Here is a 6,730-nt window from a genome sequence, read left to right on the forward strand (position 1 = left end):
TATTCGAGTCTCCTCACAATCTACTACAACGCTCCAAAAGAGCACGGGGAGACATAAAACCAAACACATGGGAGATTAATGAAAGCGATACAAATCAAGTAAAATCTTGTGGAGAAGAGTCAAAAGAGATTGATATCATTTAGCTGCACAGTGGTTCTCTTCTCTATAAATGTGAGAGTACGTAAAATGCATTAGTTTAGCAAGCATAATGCAGTTCCTCCACTTGTTGTGTAATCTCCAAGTCATCGAGGAATCATTCACTACAAGAAAATAAACACTTTGCGACAGTTAAAATTGCAGTTTGCAACGGTTTCTAGTGTCGCAATTGCACATCTGCGACGGTTGTCTAACCGTTGCTGATTTGTGTGTCGCAAGAGAACATTGCAACGGTTTTGAAAACCGTCGTTACAACTGTCGCAGTTGTTCTTGCAACGGTTCCTAACTGTCCCTATATTTTCCCCACATATTTAATAGCAGAGATTGCGACGGTTACAAAACCGTCGCAAGCATATTTTTTTTAAAATATGATTTTAATTTTTTTTATTCCTTTTGATGGCTTATTAAATAACAGTTATAATATCGATACAAGATTACGAGAATTAAAATGCACATGTATATAAATAACTTAATCTCATTCATATAATTAATTCAATAGTGACAACATCCATACATAAAAAATTTAATTAAATAACTTGAAACTCTAAAAGGAAAAAAACTAATCCCTAGTATGTTATGTTGCTTCATGATCCTTAATCATTTCTTGATTCTTCTTATTCAATTACCTGAAAAAACATAAATATATATTAGGATACTTAAAAAAATGAACGGTATTGAACAAATAGACTTAGTTCATGGCATAAATTCCACAAGATAAATGGTTCATAGCTTCAAATATACATAATGGTGTCTCTTTTCTAAACACATCAAATAAATGAACCGATAACAAGAATACCATAGTAATATGATATCTTATGCAAACAAAGGATAAACTCTCTAACTCACAAAAATAGAACTCGGTAAATTACAATGTTATAAATATCTTAATTTCAAACCAAATCAATGGTCAACCCCAGGGATTTTCAAAGAGCAAATATGTTTTGTAGACACAAGTAGTGTCTCATAACAAAAAAAATAAAAGTTAGCAATACCAAGCCTAAAAACTAGCCGTTCAAAAAAAAAAAAACCAAGCCTTAAAACTAGACAGCAATACAATAGCAGTGCACTCATACATTATCTTCTATTGACTTTGTATGAAATTACGATACAAAGTCAATAGAATAAAATCCAATTAACTATGTTAAAACCCACTAAAGACACCTAACATCAGAATTCTTCTTTGAAGGTAGAACAAAATTAAGCAAGAGATAAAAAAGTGTGTTTTTTTTTAATAAGCCAAATTTTATAAAAAATAGTGAACCAAGTACAAGGAATACATAGGAACACACAAATAGTACACAATTGAGCAAACAGGCAACCAGGGAACAGATGCAGCCAAGAGATAAATGCACGAAAGGTTACTTAAACTTCAACACTTTAATTGCCAACTGATGACACTCATGGCACCGTGAAACGAATACACAAAAGGTTTCTTAAGCCTCGTCATTTTAATTGCCTCAACCTATTCAAAACATTCCAATGCAAAAACCAATGCAATACTAAATAATTTTCTTACTAAAACTACCCAGTTTTTTGAACAATAGCTTCTTGTATAAGTTGACATTAGTTTTTATCTCAATTTTCTCAAAAGCTCTCTCATTTAACTTCTTCATGAACACCAATAAAGACTTTTCAACAAGTGGTGAACCATAAACTTAATTCAAATGAAAAGCTCCATAAGATAGAAGCTAAACCAAAATTACCACTAAAAAGCTGGCAATATTGAAAAAAGTATAAAACCACTATGCAAACATAGAGCAACATATATATAAAGCAAAAAAACCCCAGAAGACAAGAAAAAGAATCATCACCTGTGAAAAGTTTGAAAGCAGCTGGTTTACTTCTCCTCTATGTAACCCAAAACACATCTTACTTCTTGTTCATGTACTACCCCGGATCAACAATTATCGGCCTCGCACACTGGTGTCTAATAAACAAACACACATCAAATAATCAATCTCCATTCCCGAAACAAAACAAGAATCAATATCAATAACAAATGATAGAAAAACTTACTCTTTCCATCCAATGTCACTAGATGATCGATGAAATTAAGATCACAAGAAAACTAGCTAAATGTATGAAGCAGATATACTCATCCAAACCTCACAAAACAAAACCAACAAACATTCCTCAAAACAAAACATCATAAAAATCATACAAAATCATAAATTTCAATTCTCAACCTAACATGTCATTCTACTAATCTTCACAACCAACAAAAACAGATCCAAAGCAAAGCTATGATACAATCAATTGATAGTTGTTTTTTCAAAGGATAACTTGCTCAAAGAGAGAACAAGTAACCTGAGATGAAAACAATGAACTATGTTCAATGAGAAAAAGAAAGAGAAGCTTTGTCACTTGCCGGAAATTTAGGGATTAGGGATTGGAATGAAGGAAAAAACAATTTAGGGATTAAGGTCGACGATTAGGGATTAAGGTCGACGATTAGGGATTTAGAAAATGGCGATGAAGCAAATTCAATCACCATAGAATTTCAATCAATAAAACATAAGTAGAAAATGGAAATACCATTACAGTCTCTGAAAATAGCATTAAAACCTTTTTGCACAACACCTATATAAAGTAATCAAAAGTTTACAATCAAGCATAGTTAGGAACTTGCACTCATGCTCAGTAATTATTAGTAATGCCCCAACCCCCAAAATCTAGTACTCAAGCAAGAATGAAGCCATATATTAAACAAGACATTTATTTTACTACAAAACAAGTGAACACAATTGCACCAACTATGATGTACTCACCCATCAGTTGAAATATTGGTTGTGGTCAACCTTACAAAGGCTCCACATATCAAAGGGAAATAAAAACTAACAGTGGTACTAACACCCACACACACCAGGTGCAGGGCCTTAAGCATCAACACATTGGAAGCAAAAAAAAAAAAAAAAACCCGTACAGCTTCAAAATAAAACAGATAACAAATAAACTCATCCAATTGAAAAATATTTGGTATTGTGATTCACAAGAGTTCCATCTAAATGCAATAAATCAACAAAACCCAAAAGCTCCAATATGCTAAATACCTATCAACGGATTATTAATCAGTGAACAATTCAAACCAGTTCCCATCTCAAAAACGAAGAGGAAAAAAAAACACCAAAACCACAAAAGATCCCTGTTTTCTTCAATTTTCAATTGACTCTGAATCAAAAAAATAAAATTGAAGAGAAAACGAAATACCCCATTCATCATCTTGTTTTGAAATGAGAGCAACGAACCAGTTTGCGATTTTGCGATTTAAGGAATGAAGAAAACGATTTAGGGATTAGGGTTGATGAAGAAAATGAGTAGATTAGGCGTGATAGGAAACTGTGATGAAGAAAACAGTTAGGGTTATGGTCGGAGAAGGAAACGAAGGTGATGGAAACGACGGTGATGGAAACGGCGGTGAAGAAACGGTGATGACGCAGACTCAGTGACAACGAAGGAGTGTTTTGTGTTTTTTTTTGTAACATAGGAAGTGTTTTTGTGTGAGTGTGAGGATTCTATTTCCAATTTAATTTTTCAATTTTTTTGTTTGGAAAAAGAGGGATTCCATTTTAACAAGGCGCCAAGATGAAATTTTCGGTCATGGAAACAAAAACACTGCGACGGTTGTAGAAACTGTCGCATAAACCGTTGCAAATGTCATTACAAAATCACATTGCGACAGTTTTTTTTAAATTGTCGCAATGGAAGTGTCGCAAAATGCTTATTTTCTTGTAGTGATTATTGATTCCTTGGATGGCAAGTTTTTAGTCGCATAATCACATTCTTACTGAATGAGGACTATTACTAGAAAGTGGATCATGGAATCAACTATTTGAAACAGGAAATTCTCCAACATCTTAGAGTGTGTTTGGTTGAGAGAAGAAAGTGAAAAAGAGTGTGAAAGGAGAAAACATGTGAGAAATATAAAATATATTTGATGTATTGTTTGACATAAGAGAGCAAAAGATGAAATAAAAGTTTTGGAAGTGTTTGATTTCTTAAAAATACATTATGGGTTCAATGCTATTAGTGCTAGTGGTATCTCCAATACATTTTCTCCACCTTTCAAATGGAGCAGGACTCCGTCCAAAGGTACACAGTTTTCCATAGTAATAGATCTCATCCATTTATTTATGATCGGACGACTTATATTATATTTTCAAAAAATCAGTACTAAATGATCTCTACCCTTGATTCAAGATTGGACGGCTGAAAATCATCAGAGCGGCATGCAATAACTGTGTGCAATCCTTTTCCCCTTCAAACAAGTGATTAAGTCGAGATTCACTTAATGAATAAAATAATTTTCTATATTGTCATTATTTTATTTTATTTTTGACCGCGAGATAAGTAAAGTTTAGCGAAGAACTGACTCCATAAAATTCAAATTCTCTCAAATAATTTGTATTAAGAGGAGTTCGTTAACTATTTTGAGTACAATATCTTAATTTTTTAGTTATTGTATTGTCATTATTAACCATTAGAGTATTAGTTATTGTTGTAAGTGCATGAAATAAAATAATAGTTTTAACTGTCAAAAAAAGATGTATAATAGTTTGAAAATGATTTATACACATTGTTTGTTTGGGAACAAATTGGAAGAAAGTTTATTGTCGTGCAAAAATAATAATTGTAACAACCCAACCCTAGTTAATAATAAGAAAAATTCTATGGCGCAGTGTCTTTTTTGGACTGTTTTGTTGCAGTCCTAATTTGGCCAATGAGGATGCATTGTTGACTTACTTTGAATTATATGTTACAAACCACTTATATGGTACTTACCATGCATCTTTATATCTATTAATATTTCAACTAAATCCCTATCATATTAAAAGTTACAAAATTACACCAATGTTTAAATTGTTTTTAATTTTAATTGTGATTGTAAATCAATTAAACAAAATTAAAACTAAAATTGAAAAGAAAAAAAAACAAAGTCGCATAAAATTGAAACTAGGCTTTCCTATTTGATCATCCCTATTCTTTTTCCACTTTTCCATGACAATAAGCTTCAACTGGAATAAATAATAACCAGTCACAAAGTAAGTAGTTTTCTGGTACACACAGTTTCCTGGTATATCAAAACGAAGCATTTTTATCGTATTAGTTATTACTAATTTTCGTCAAATGCTTATAGTAATATCAACTCATGTAATGTTCTAATGGTTCAATGTCAATACAAATTATTATTTGTTTATTTATTCTGAATCATATTCTAAATAATTATGTGCTAGTCCATGCTTGTTCATGACATGAAGTTTTCTTTTCCTATTCAATGTTGGTTTTGGCCTAAATATTCAAGCTCAACCAAAACATACAAAAAACCAATAAACTAATTTCAAAAACCTAATTACCAATTTATGAAATCAAATCATGAAAAAATTGGACGAATCTTCAAGTTCAACGAATCTGAATGTTGAAGGTTGAATGAACCTTGATAGATTGAAGACGAATTTGAATACTGAACCTGGAGCTTGAGGGCAGGAGTGAAATTTGTTGGAACGAAGCTTGAGGGCATGAGTGAAGGTTGAACGAATTCAAAAAAACATTGGAACGAAGAAGATGAATTCGTCGTTGTTCATTATATTGGTGGATTGCTTGATAGCGCAACTGAGTGAGTGAAATAGATGGAATTTCTAATGGGGACAAGAATATGGAATTAAGGTTAAATTTGTCATGGATTTTCAGGCTCACACGATGGATTTTCAATTTGGGATTTGGGGTTTTCAATTTGGTCAAGTATTAGCTTTACTTGATGCTAGAAAGGAAATAGATCGTTGAGGCTTATCACATATATTATTATTATTATTTTTTTTTTTTACACATGATTTGTTTTTAATTGAAATAATTTTTTTTTTGTAATTTGTAAATGAATATTTAGTTGATGGGGACTCATATGCAATAAACAAAAGTTTGTTAAAAAAAAGAACTCGCCATGGACTTGCGCTAATGTGGAATTCAATTGAATTATATTGGTAAAAAAAAAAAGGAATGCACCAAAACAGTCCAAAAGTTAAATATACTATAGAATCTCCCAATAATAATAGGAAAATTCTATGGTGCATTTCTGATTTGGACTTTATTGGTGCAGTCCTAAATCTAACCAATGAGAAAGCAATATTGACTCAATCAATGACACTTTTAATTATATGGTACATACCACTTATGTGGTACTTATCATGTATTCTCATATCTATTAATATTGCAATTAAGTCCCTATCATATTAAAAGTTACAAAATTACCCCAATCTTTAAATTGTTTTTAATTTTAATTGTTATTGTAAAAAACTAAAAACAATTAAAACAAAACATTTTTTTTTACTCAAAAAAAAAAGTTTTTTTTTGAAGAGGCAAACAAGTTTTGCAGTATTAATAAAATCTATTTTGCCTTCAGATCGTCTCTTTTGCGATGTGTCTCTCTTCGTGATAATGTTTTGAAAACGACGTCTTCCGACGATGAAGCACAAGAATTTTGGAGACGAAAACAAATTCCGACTAAACATGAAGTTTTTGATGAAGTCAAACGTAAAATCAAAAGCTGCTTTCAAATAAAACATTCAACATATAAATAGTCCAA

The 6,730-nt window shown here is 31.6% G+C and overlaps 1 long non-coding RNA gene across 1 annotated transcript; it reads right to left on the reverse strand.

The window, feature by feature from the left end:
- Positions 1 to 590: 590 nt before the first annotated feature.
- LOC123883047 lies at positions 591 to 3,650 on the reverse strand. Its single transcript, XR_006800103.1, has 4 exons — positions 3,364 to 3,650; positions 2,173 to 2,261; positions 1,968 to 2,083; positions 591 to 782 (listed from the first exon to the last, which is right to left on the reverse strand). It is a non-coding gene; the product is annotated as an uncharacterized LOC123883047 (long non-coding RNA).
- Positions 3,651 to 6,730: the final 3,080 nt, after the last annotated feature.

This window comes from Trifolium pratense, linkage group LG5, assembly GCF_020283565.1.
Source record: "Trifolium pratense cultivar HEN17-A07 linkage group LG5, ARS_RC_1.1, whole genome shotgun sequence".
Lineage (NCBI taxonomy): Eukaryota > Viridiplantae > Streptophyta > Magnoliopsida > Fabales > Fabaceae > Trifolium > Trifolium pratense.